Raw genomic sequence first — 14,199 nt, 5'->3', positions numbered from 1 at the left:
GAATCTTCTGCTCCTGATATTCTCTCTTCCATCTCTTGTATTCTGTTGGTGAAGCTTGTATCTACAGCTCCTTGTCTCTTCTTTTGGTTTTCTATATCCAGGGTTGTTTCCATGTGTTCTTTCTTGATTGCTTCTATTTCCATTTTTAATTCCTTCAACTGTTTGATTGTGTTTTCCTGGAATTCTTTCAGGGATTTTTGCGATTCCTCTCTGTAGGCTTCTACTTGTTTATTAATGTTTTCCTGTGTTTCCCTAAGGGAGTTCTTCACATCTTTCTTGAAGTCCTCCAGCATCATGATCAAATATGATTTTGAAACTAGATCTTGCTTTTCTGGTGTGTTTGGATATTCCATGTTTGTTTTGGTGGGAGAATTGGGCTCCGATGATGCCAAGTAGTCTTGGTTTCTGTTGCTTGGGTTCCTGCGCTTGCCTCTCGCCATCAGATTATCTCTAGTGTTACTTTGTTCTGCTATTTCTGACAGTGGCTAGACTGTCCTATAAGCCTGTGTGTCAGGAGTGCTGTAGACCTGTTTTCCTGTTTTCTTTCAGCCAGTTATGGGAACAGAGTGTTCTGCTTTCGGGCGTGTAGTTTTTCCTCTCTACAGGTCTTCAGCTGTTCCTGTGGGCCTGTGTCTTGAGTTCACCAGGCAGCTTTCTTGCAGCAGAAAAGTTGGTCTTATCTGTGGTCCCGAGGCTCAAGTTCGCTCGTGGGGTGCTGCCCACGGGCTCTCTGCAGCGGCAGCAACCAGGAAGACCTGTGCCGCCCCTTCCGGGAGCTTCAGTGCACCAGGGTTCCAGGTGGTCTTTGGCTTTTTCCTCTGGCGTCCGAGATGTGTGTGCAGAGAGCAGTCTCTTCTGGTTTCCCAGGCTTGTCTGCCTCTCTGAAGGTTTAGCTCTCCCTCCCACGGGATTTGGGTGCAGAGAACTGTTTATCTGGTCTGTTTCCTTCAGGGTCCGGCGGTGTCTCTCAAGTTTATTTTTTTTAATTTATTTTTTTATTTAGAGTGGCCATGTAAAAATGGAGATTTGCCCAATTTAAAGTGAACTTCAGAGAAACATTTTTAGCATAAGTATACCTTACATATTTTGTATATACAGCTCATTGTTTGCCTAGAGTTAAAATTCAATTGTTTATTCTGTTTATTTTTGTTTGTCCTTTTCTGTGGCTAATTTTTTGTTTTGTTTATTTAGAGGAGGCTTTTCTTTTTTGTATTTTTCTGGATGAGGTGTCACTATGTAGCTCAGGGTAGTTTAGAACTCATGACCCAGTGTTGGGATCACAACATGCCTCCCTATATCGAGGTATCTGGATTTTTATTTGCTAAATCTAAATGTCCAAGGAAGTTATAGTTCCAAGTGAAATCAAGAGCTAATGAATCTGAAGGGTTTTTCTCTAAGGATGGCCTGAGAGTCATTAACTTAAGGGCTGTGTGTGTCCTGGCTAGGTCACCTGATCCCTTCCCTGATCCCTGCCGAGGAAGGCAGAGGCTGGGCAGAGAGAGAAGAGACGGTGCTGAGGCCTGGATTCAGCAGCATCTGAAGCAGCGTTTGAGGTCTTGTCAGTAAGGAGAGCCAGTCAGTTTGCTCATCATTTGAACTGGTTTGAATGGTATGTCTATCTTTTTTGCACAGTCTTAGTTAAGGTTTCTATCCCTGCAATAAAGGCAACTTACAAAATGGCTCTAGTCCATTATCTAGTTCAGTAAATCCGTCATCCAGGGAAGTCAGGGCAGGAACCTGGAGGCAGGCACTGATGCAGAGGCCATGGAGCAGTGATGCTTACGGAATGCTCCTCACGTCTTGCACAGCTGCTTTCTTATCTTATTCAGGACCACCTGCCCAGAGGTGGGACCAGCCACAGTGGCCGCTTCCTCCCACATCAGTCATCCATCAAGAAAATGTAGCACAGGCTTACTCACAAATCAATCTGGTGGGGACATTTCCTCAACTGAGGTCCTTTTTTTCCAAACTACTCTACCTGGTGTCAAGGTGACATAAGACAAGCCAGCACACTAAGACCACACTAAGACCCTAAGTGCTACCATGGTCTCTTATTTCCAGTGACTAGAGGGACCATCATAAAGCCACTTGCTCAGAAGGTAAACAAACATTTATTAAGCAAACCAGTGGTAGTGTCTGCCTAAAACCCAGCACTTGAGAGGCTGAGGCAGGAGGATCCTGAGTTGGAGGCCAGCCTGGGTTATAGAGTGAGATCCTGTGTCCACAAAACAAAAACAAAAACAAAAAAATAAAAACAAAAATAAAAAAAAGTCCCTGAGCCCCAAACAAACAAAAACAATAAAAAGAAACATTTAGTAAATAAGTCACAGCTGGATCCATTGATTTATCTTCCAATGTCTTCAACTGATGAATTGCTGCTTAGATGTTTGTACTAAACCCAAAAGCAATACATCATACTGAAACAGTAATAGGTACTGGAGGGGAAAGGAGATAGGACTTCTTCCTGCCATGAGAGTCCACAAAAGCTGTTACACACTCAACTTCCTCCTTCTAACATTCATGGGATATCTATCCCCGCTCTTACCCCTACAGAGGAACCCAGATACATGGCAATGACAGGCTGTCTCCAAGGACTCACAGATACTTTGTATTTACCCTGGAGAAATCTAATGTAGGAGGAAGATGTTTCTTTAACAGTCACTCTCATGATAACATAGCCCAAACCCCTCCAAGAATCCAGGACACCGCCTGCTCTTTTCTCACTTCGGCTTCTCCAGTCTGCCATTCTCCTTTCATCCACAACCCTTTATCTTTCTGAACTTTTGCTGGAGGGGCTGGGGAGATAAGGTCAGCTCACAGCAATTCAAGCACAGGAACCCAAGTTTGAGCCCCAGAACCCACATAGAAAGCTGGACTTGGTGACACAAACTTTTACTAACAGGACTAAAGGGGTGCAGATGAAGATGCCTGGCCTGGAGTTTGATGGCCAGCAAGGCCATCCCAATCAGTGAATTCCAGATGCCAGTGAGGACCCCATCTCAAAACACAAGGTGGATGGCTCCTGAGGAATGACATCCGAGGGTGACTTTTGGCTTCCACAAGTACAGGCACATACATGCACATATTACGCATATGCACACACATACACTCTTTTGTTTGTTTTGTTGTGGGTTATTTTGTTATCAAGTTAACCAATCATTACACTGTTACGTATAAAGTTACATTTGAATAAATACAATTAGGTCAAAGACAAAAAGTGGGAAAAAGTTTACAAAAGCTCACATTGTTTCCGAAAGTAGGTGTCTGTATGGTGACTTCTAACTACAACTTCTGAATGCCCCACTATCATAGCTAAACAAAAGCCTATACCTGCCTCCTGTCAGTAGTCAAGGGCTATGATATGATGAACAAGTTCGCCTGTGAATCCTTTCATTTTCTTTGAGTTGATGGCCACCAATTTGTAGAGAGAAGCACACATTGAAATTTTCTTCCATGCTTTGAAAGGAAGCCAGAGCCACAGGGAGGGGCAGGAATGATGTGGACATGATGCTCAAGTGTGGACTTCCTGACAAAAAAGTTATACAAAGGAGAAAAGTGTGCACTGTCAAAGATCAAAATACAACAATATAGCTTGGTCTTATCTCTTCGTTATTCTAGGCACTCATTCTATATAATAAAGTGCAGGTTCTCAAGGGCTAGGCAGAGAAACTGGCTTTACAGCCGAAAGGGGTTTCCAGAAGTAGAAACAGACCAAAGGAGACTGGACATCTCAAAGTACTTCAGAGACAGAACATGGTACTCCAGGAGTATTTCCTTGAGTAACCAGAAGCCAGGGGTGAAGGCAGACATCTGTAATCCCAGCACTTGAGAGCCTGAACCAGGCAGGTTTTCATGAATTTGAGGCTAGCTTGGACTACACAACAAGATCTTATCTCAATAAAGAAAAGGATTCATTTAATAAAAATGTAACTGCATTTGCTATGCCACTGTCCCCTTAAGAGATTATTCTGTGTGTTTCTCTTGTTCCTGGATGAGACTTCCGGCAGACCCCAGTGACAGTTAGGTCCTCTTAGATGATACAATGTCTTGTAACATTTTAAAATTGCAAACTCGGGGTTGGGGACTTAGCTCAGTGGTAGAGCACTTGCCTAGCAAGTGCAAGGCCCTGGGTTCGGTCCCCAGAGCCAAAAAAAAAAGGATAAAAAAAAATTGCAAACTCATAGTCTCAAAAGTGTTATTCAGAAATGAAAGACAGGAGTTGCAGTCCTCAGGGGAACCTGGAAATGCCTGGTGTTTGTCTTCTGAGGAGAGATGTCAACTGTCCTTCCCTTTTATTCACAGGGGAGGCAGGCAGAGAATGCCAGTGCTTGACAAGTCACAAGTGCAGACGCCAAAGCTCCATCCCTCTCCTGGGGCTGGTACACTCAGCCCTTGTGACCCCAAACTCAAGGGGACACAAATGGTTCTTTAACTATTGGCACTAAGAGACAGTGCATTTTCTCCCAGGTCTCCTTGGGAACAGAGAGCACTGATTCACTGCCATGCTCTGCTCAAAGAAAATCTCACAAAACCATCTACTTCCCTAATCTTGTTCTACCATTCTAGGCTGTCTATGTTGTTTCCACCTCACACTCTGACATCACATCTGTTGTCTCATGGTGGCAGGATCAGTTTTCTATAACTGCTGCAACAAAGAACAATGGGGCAACTTGAACAATACAAATTCAGTACTTTACAGTTCTGTGGGGCAGCCTGGTGTTGGTCTTGCTGGGCTAATCAGGGGTCATGGGGTCATGGTTCTAAAGGAGAGTTCACTTTCTCACCTTTTCTAGTTTCTAAAGGCCACTAACATTCCTTGGCTAATGGTCCCTTCTTCCACTTCAGAGAAAGCAACATTGTATCTTTCTGTCTTCTTCTGTACCAGTTCTGTTTCTCCCACCTTCTGCCCCACCCCTTTCCACATTCATTCACCCTTGATATTACAGCTAGATGATCCAGAACGATTTCCCTTTTCTCTTTTTTATTTATGTGCATGGGTGTTTTGTTTGCCTATATGTGTGTGCACCTTATGCATGTGGTACTTGTGAAGGCCAGAAAAGGGCATCAGAGCTTCTGGAACTGCAGTTACAGATGGTTGTGAGCCACCCCCTGGGTGCTGGGAACTTATCCCTGGTCCTCTGGAAGACCAGTCAGTGGTCTTAACCACTGGGCCATCTCTACAGCCCCAATCCCCTTGCTTTAAGGTTACCTGAGAGAGAAGGAGAGAGTGACAGAGAGACAAACAGACAAGACAGATAGGCAGACAGACAGACAGACAGACAGACACACACACAGACACACACTGGAGGGAAGATGCTCTGGAAGTGAGCCGTTGAAACCTGGCAAATAAGAGCAGTAAGGTGAATTCTTCCCTTTTGCTTCCCAAACCCACCTATCCTGCCTTGTGGCCTTGTGGCACTGTTTACATTGCTTCCCAGAAGTTTGTCCCTAAGATTAAGCATCCAGTTACCAGCCCCCCTTCCAGGCTCCATGCTTCCCTCTAAAGTCCTGCTTGACGCCATGAAGACTTCACCCTTAGCATGGAGGTGGCACACAAGCTTTTCTTCCAGGCTTTCTTTGGAGGGAAGCTGTCTTAGTCAGGGTTTCTATTTCCTGCACAAGCATCATGACCAAGAAGCAAGTTGGGGAGGAAAGGGTTTATTCAGCTTACACTTCCACATTGCTGTTCATCACCACAGGAAGTCAGGACTGGAACTCAAGCAGATCAGGAAGCAGGAGCTGATGCAGAGGCCATGGAGGGATGTTTCTTACTGGCTTGCTTTCCCTGGCTTGCTCAGCTTGCTTTCTTATAGAACCCAAGCCTACCAGCCTAGGAATGGCACCACCCACAATGCCCCCCACCCCATCACTAATTGAGAAAATGCCTTACAGCTGGGTCTCATGGCGGCATTTCCTCAAGGGAGGCGCCTTTCTCTGTGATAACTCCAGCTTGTGTCAAGTTGACACACCAAACCAGCCAGTTCAGAAGCTGAGTTAAGGTAACTCAGTCTTTAAATTATTTTACTCACATCACATGGTGGTGATTTGCAGGGCTCCAGTTTAGCCACTGTTTCAAAAGGGCTCAATCCTTCTCTGGAAAAAGCAAACTGGCTGAACATGGTGGCACAGGTCTGTCATCTCAGTACTTGGGAAGCTGAGACAAGAGGATAGTTGTGAGTAGAGAGCAGCCAGGGTCACCAAGTAAGAGATAGTCTGAAAAATAATAAATAAGCAATTATATATATACATGTATATATATAATGTTTTATTTGTAGGTGTGTGTTGGACATGTGCATGTGTGCATTACAGCACACATGTTCGGTCAGAGGAAATCTTGTGGAATTTGGTTCTTTTATCCTGTGGGTTCTGGCAACTGGGCTCAGGACATCAAGCTAGGTAGCAAAGTGCTCTTACCCACTGAGCCATCTTGCTGGCTGGAAACTTATTTTTACCATTAGAATTTTAATGTGATAAGTAAACTCTATAATTACAGTAAATACATAATTAGTCAATGGTAGGTATAGAAGCCACGAATATTGCTGCCGTGGAATGCTTAGAATCCCGCAGGTGACTGAATTTGGCTTTTGTAGTGACCTCTACCATATACAATGGAACCACAACAGAACATGGATAGCCAAAAAGAATCCTAAGAAAAATGAACAAGGCTTGAGGAATTACCATTTCAGCTGTCAAGTTATATTAGAGCCACAGTAATAAAAACAATAAGGTACTGGCACAAAAACCAGACACATAGATCAGTGAACAAAATCAAAGACCCAAACATGACTACGCAGAATTCAGCCATGTACTGTTTGACAAAGGGGCCAAAAAACCTGCCCTATAGAACAAGAAAGCATCTTTAACAAATGGGAAAAACTGGATGTCCACATGCAGAAGAATGAAATACTAACCCCATCCAAAAACTAACTCCAAACGGATCAAAGACCTAAACTGGAAACATCAAAGGTGCTGGAAGAACCACAGGCAGTACCCAACATGACATGGGTGTAAAAAAGGACGTTCTGAATAGGACTCCATTTGCCCAAGAATAAGGCCAACAAGTAAGACTTGATAGGGCTGGAGAGATGGCTCAGTGGTTAAGAGCACCGACTGCTCTTCCAGAGGTCCTGAGTTCAAATCCCAGCAACCACATGGTGGCTCACAACCATCTGTAATGGGATCTGATGCCCTCTTCTGGTGTGTCTGAAGACAGCTACAGTGTACTCATATACTAAATAAATAAATAAATCTTAAAAAAAAAAAAAAGACTTGATAATACCAAAAAGCCTAACACAGCCCAAGAGACGACCAGTGGAGTCAAGAGGAAGTCCTGCACTAACATCCTGCACAGACCAGGAGACAATCTTTGCCAGCCGTCCATCTGACATGGTTACTATCCAGAATACATACAGTACCAAATATAAACAGTAAATAAGACAACAAACCCCACAAATGACCCATTTAAAATATGGGTCTGGAAATCTGAACAGACTTCTCAAAAGAATAAGCAGCAATGGCTAAGAAGCTAGGCATGGCATAATCCCAGCATTGGCGGGGGGTGGGGGGGTAGAGGCAGGTAGATCTCTGTGGGACTAAGGCCAGCTTGGTCTACATGGTGAGTTCCAGGACAGCCAGAGCCATATAGCTGTCTTCATAAACAAACAAACAAACAAACAAACAAACAAACAAACATAAAATGGATAAGGAATGTCTCAAAAAATGTTCACCATCCCTATCAACTAGGGAAACACAAATCAAAACAACTTTGAGATTTCATTTTACCCCAGTAATAATGGCAATGATCAACAAGACAACTGACCACAAAAGCTGGAGGAGAGGTGGGGAAAAGGGACCCCTCACTCGCTGTTGGTAGGGTCGCAAACTGTTCAACTCTGCAAATCAGTGAGAACTTCAAGAAGCTAAAAACAGATCTACAACGTGATTAGCACTACCACCCCTTAGCATATGCCCAAAGGACTCCACTTCCTATTATGCAAGAATTCAGCCATATTGTTGCTCTATTCAAGACATCCAGGACATATAAAGACCCTAAATGTCCTTCGACATATGAATAGATAATGAAAATGTGGTGCATATACACAATGGAATACTATGCAGCTGTAAAGAACAAAAGGACATCATGAAAATTTCAGGTAAATGGATGGACCCAGAAAAGACCACTTTGAGTGAGGTAACCCAGTCACAGAGAGACAGCTGACTCAAGTTAGTTGCCACCAGAAGGGATTGAAAGCTTGAGGAGAGATTAGAAAGGATTTGAGGGTAATGAATGTATCTATTATCTTCATTGTGGTGACAGTTTCATGGGTAGGCAAAATGTATCCAACTAATTCATTTTACATATGCCCAATCTACCATGTGTCAATTTTACCCCAAATAAATATATTTACCTTTCAGAGTTCTGAATAATAGTTTGTTATATTTTTTATTGTGCAAAGTCAACTGTTACAATTTTAAGAAAATGAATTACTTATCCACAATTCTATAAAAAATTCAAATTAAGGGGCTGGGGATTTAGCTCAGTGGTAGAGCGCTTACCTAGGAAGCGCAAGGCCCTGGGTTCGGTCCCCAGCTCCGAAAAAAAGAACCAAAAAAAAAAAAATTCAAATTAAGTGTTGCTGCTAATAAAAATGCTATTAGTCAAAAAGACAGGAATTTAAGGAAAACTAACCACTAAGGGCTTTTGTGGTGATTTGAGTACACTTGGCCCAGGGAGCGGCACTATTAGGAAGTGTGGCCTTGTTGGAGGTAGTGTGTCACTGTGGGAGTGGGCTTCCTAGCTGCCTAGTTTGCCCTTAGATGAAGAGGTAGAACTCTCAGCTCCTCCAGGGCCATGCCTGCCTGGATGCTGCCATGCTCCTGTGTTGATAATAATAGACTGAACCTCAGCACCAGTAAGGCAGCCCCAGTTAAATGTCCTTTGTAAGAGCTGCCTTTGTCATGATGTCTCTTCACAGCAGTGCAAACCTTAACTATGACAGCTTTTGTTTAGTAGAAGTCTCTTTCTCATTGTTAGTTTCTATTAATTTTGACAGATCCTGAGCTCTCTTGTGCTCATGTATAGTACTTGTTGGACTTACACTGGAGGCTAAGGTTCTCATCCACCCTCCTCCACTCCCAGGTATGGCTCAAGGGACTGTGAAGAGACTGGGCACACATCCTCTGTGGAGTATCCTAAGACACTTGAACTGAGCATCCAGCCCAGAGAACGGAAGAAAAATAAAGGGTTCTAAAACTTGGAACTTCCACTTGGAATTCAAAACCACATGCACCCTAAAATGCTATGGTGAGAAAAAGATAAAGCTTGCTCAGGGCAGACTAACATAACCTGAAATAGTGTGAACTCATAACCTTTAAGACAATTACCATTTCTGCTACTTGAAGATTCATCTATCTTATCTCGTGGCACTTAGTTCAGCTCTGGTGGTCATGTGAGTAATGCAACATGTGACCTTGGACCCTGCTTAGTACCTAATGCTGTTCTCTACTAATGAGTCAGGGTGCCCAGTGTGTTCTGTGTCTGATAAACGATTCAGTCTGAGTTTCGGGTTATCATAACTGCTATCACAAATAATGCTTCAGAAAATCCCGTGGGAGGGAGAGCTAAACCTACAGAGAGGCAGACACGCCTGGGAAACCAGAAGAGACTGCACTCTGCGCACATCCAGACGCCAGAGGAAAAAACCAAACGCCATCTGGAACCCTGGTGCACGGAGGCTCCCGGAAAGAGCGGTGCAGATCTCCTCGGTTGCTGCCGCCACGGAGAGGTCTTAGGCAGTACCCCACGAGCACACTTGAGCCTCGGAACCTCAGGTAGGACCAACTTTTCCCCTGCAAGTGACCTGCCTGGTGAACTCAGGACACACAGAGGCAGAATTCCTCTGAGACCGGGCACTTCCTGTGTTTACCGGAAGTCCCACACCCGCGGATCCCGGCCCACAGCAGCTCTCTGCTCCCAAACCCCGTGGGAGAGAGACCTCACCGCCTGGTCAGGTGGGCACTCCTGAGGCTGCAGAGCGGAGGAGACCACCAACACTGCCCACCCCTGCCCACATCCCTGGCCCAAGAGGAAACTGTATAAGGCCTCTGGGTTCCCGTAGGGGAGGGCCCAGGAGCGGCAGGACCCCTGCGCCTGAGACACCGCCGGAACCTGAAGGAAACAGACTGGATAAACAGTTCTCTGCACCCAAATCCCGTGGGAGGGAGAGCTAAACCTACAGAGAGGCAGACACGTCTGGGAAACCAGAAGAGACTGCACTCTGCGCACATCCAGACGCCAGAGGAAAACACCAAACGCCATCTGGAACCCTGGTGCACGGAGGCTCCCGGAAAGAGTGGCGCAGATCTTCCCAGTTGCTGCCGCCGCGGAGAGGACTTAGGCAGTACCCCACGAGCACACTTGAGCCTCGGAACCTCAGGTAGGACCAACTTTTCCCCTGCAAGTGACCTGCCTGGTGAACTCAAGACACAGGCCCACAGGAACAGCTAAAGACCTGTAGAGAGGAAAAACTACAAGCCCGAAAGCAGAACACTCTGTCCCCATAACTGGCTGAAAGAAAACAGGAAAACAGGTCTACAGCACTCCTGACACACAGGCTTATAGGACAGTCTAGCTACTGTCAGAAATAGCAGAACAAAGTAACACTAGAGATAATCTGATGGCAGGAGGCAAGCGCAGGAACCCAAGCAACAGAAACCAAGACTACATGGCACCATCGGAGCCCAATTCTCCCACCAAAATAAACATGGAATATCCAAACACACCAGAAAAGCAGGAGGAGTAGAAGGCAGGAAATAATCAAACTCAGAGCTGAAATCAACCAAGTAGAAACAAAAAGGACCATAGAAAGAATCAACAGAACCAAAAGTTGGTTCTTTGAGAAAATCAACAAGATAGATTAAACCCTTAGCCAGACTAACGAGAGGACCCAGAGAGTGTGTCCAAATTAACAAAATCAGAAATGAAAAGGGAGACATAACTACAGATTCAGAGGAAATTCAAAAAATCATCAGATCTTACTATAAAAGCCTATATTAAACAAAACTTGAAAATCTACAGGAAATGGACAATTTCCTAGACAAATATCAGGTACCGAAGTTAAATCAGGAACAGATAAACCAGTTAAACAACCCCATAACTCCTAAGGAAATAGAAGCAGTCATTAAAGGTCTCCCAACCAAAAAGAGCCCAGGTCCAGACGGGTTTAGTGCAGAATTCTATCAAACCTTCATAGAAGACCTCATACCAATATTATCCAAACTATTCCACAAAATTGAAACAGATGGATCACTCCCGAATTCCTTCTACGAAGCCACAATTACTCTTATACCTAAACCACACAAAGACACAACAAAGAAAGAGAACTTCAGACCAATTTCCCTTATGAATATCGATGCAAAAATACTCAATAAAATTCTGGCAAACCGAATCCAAGAGCACATCAAAACAATCATCCACCATGATCAAGTAGGCTTCATCCCAGGCATGCAGGGATGGTTTAATATACGGAAAACCATCAACGTGATCCATTATATAAACAAACTGAAAGAACAAAACCACATGATCATTTCATTAGATGCTGAGAAAGCATTTGACAAAATTCAACACCCCTTCATGATAAAAGTCCTGGAAAGAATAGGAATTCAAGGCCCATACCTAAACATAGTAAAAGCCATATACAGCAAACCAGTAGCTAACATTAAACTAAATGGAGAGAAACTCGAAGCAATCCCACTAAAATCAGGGACTAGACAAGGCTGCCCACTCTCTCCCTACTTATTCAATATAGTTCTTGAAGTTCTAGCCAGAGCAATCAGACAACAAAAGGAGGTCAAGGGGATACAGATCGGAAAAGAAGAAGTCAAAATATCACTATTTGCAGATGATATGATAGTTTATTTAAGTGATCCCAAAAGTTCCACCAGAGAACTACTAAAGCTGATAAACAACTTCAGCAAAGTGGCTGGGTATAAAATTAACTCAAATAAATCAGTAGCCTTCCTCTACACAAAAGAGAAACAAGCCGAGAAAGAAATTAGGGAAACGACACCCTTCATAATAGACCCAAATAATATAAAGTACCTCGGTGTGACTTTAACCAAGCAAGTAAAAGATCTGTACAATAAGAACTTCAAGACACTGAAGAAAGAAATTGAAGAAGACCTCAGAAGATGGAAAGATCTCCCATGCTCATGGATTGGCAGGATTAATATAGTAAAAATGGCCATTTTACCAAAAGCGATCTACAGATTCAATGCAATCCCCATCAAAATACCAATCCAATTCTTCAAAGAGTTAGACAGAACAATCTGCAAATTCATCTGGAATAACAAAAAACCCAGGATAGCTAAAACTATCCTCAACAATAAAAGGACTTCAGGGGGAATCACTATCCCTGAACTCAGGCAGTATTACAGAGCAATAGTGATAAAAACTGCATGGTATTGGTACAGAGACAGACAGATAGACCAATGGAATAGAATTGAAGACCCAGAAATGAACCCACACACCTATGGCCACTTGATTTTTGACAAAGGAGCCAAAACCATCCAATGGAAAAAAGATAGCATTTTCAGCAAATGGTGCTGGTTCAACTGGAGGTCAACATGTAGAAGAATGCAGATCGATCCATGCTTATCACCCTGTACAAAGCTTAAGTCCAAGTGGATCAAGGACCTCCACATCAAACCTGATACACTCAAACTTATAGAAGAAAAACTAGGGAAGCATCTGGAACACATGGGCACTGGAAAAAATTTCCTGAACAAAACACCAATGGCTTATGCTCTAAGATCAAGAATCGACAAATGGGATCTCATAAAACTGCAAAGCTTCTGTAAGGCAAAGGACACCGTGGTTAGGACAAATCGGCAACCAACAGATTGGGAAAAGATCTTTACCAATCCTACAACAGATAGAGGCCTTATATCCAAAATATACAAAGAACTCAAGAAGTTAGACCGCAGGGAGACAAATAACCCTATTAAAAAATGGGGTTCAGAGCTAAACAAAGAATTCACAGCTGAGGAATGCCGAATGGCTGAGAAACACCTAAAGAAATGTTCAACATCTTTAGTCATAAGGGAAATGCAAATCAAAACAACCCTGAGATTTCACCTCACACCAGTGAGAATGGCTAAGATCAAAAACTCAGGTGACAGCAGATGCTGGCGAGGATGCGGAGAAAGAGGAACACTCCTCCATTGTTGGTGGGATTGCAGACTGGTACAACCATTCTGGAAATCAGTCTGGAGGTTCCTCAGAAAATTGGACATTGAACTGCCTGAGGATCCAGCTATACCTCTCTTGGGCATATACCCAAAAGATGCCCCAACATATACAAAAGGCACGTGCTCCACTATGTTCATCGCAGCCTTATTCATAATAGCCAGAAGCTGGAAAGAACCCAGATGCCCTTCAACAGAGGAATGGATACAGAAAATATGGTACATCTACACAATGGAATATTACTCAGCTATCAAAAACAACGGCTTTATGAAATTCGTAGGCAAATGGTTGGAACTGGAAAATATCATCCTGAGTGAGCTAACCCAAACACAGAAAGACATACATGGTATGCACTCACTGATAAGTGGCTATTAGCCCAAATGCTTGAATTACCCTAGATGCCTAGAACAAATGAAACTCGAGACGGATGATCAAAATGTGAATGCTTCACTCCTTCTCTAAATGGGGAACAAGAATACCCTTGGCAGGGAAGAGAGAGGCAAAGATTAAAACAGAGACTGAAGGAACTCCCATTCAGAGCCTGCCCCACATGTGGCCCATACATATACAGCCACCCAATTAGACAAGATGGATGAAGCAAAGAAGTGCAGACCGACAGGAGACGGATGTAGATCTCTCCTGAGAGACACAGCCAGAATACAGCAAATACAGAGGCGAATGCCAGCAGCAAACCACTAAACTGAGAATAGGACCCCCGTTGAAGGAATCAGAGAAAGAACTGGAAGAGCTTGAAGGGGCTCGAGACCCCATATGTACAACAATGCCAAGCAACCAGAGCTTCCAGGGACTAAACCACTACCTAAAGACTATGCATGGACTGATCCTGGACTCTGACCTCATAGGTAGCAATGAATATCCTAGTAAGAGCACCAGTGGAAGGGGAAGCCCTGGGTCCTGCTAAGACTGAACCCCCAGTGAACTAGACTGTTGGG

Source organism: Rattus norvegicus, chromosome 3, assembly GCF_021556685.1.
Source record: "Rattus norvegicus strain SHRSP/BbbUtx chromosome 3, alternate assembly SHRSP_T2T, whole genome shotgun sequence".
NCBI lineage: Eukaryota > Metazoa > Chordata > Mammalia > Rodentia > Muridae > Rattus > Rattus norvegicus.
The sequence above is the reverse complement of the archived record's forward strand: the minus strand, read 5'-3'. Positions refer to the sequence as shown.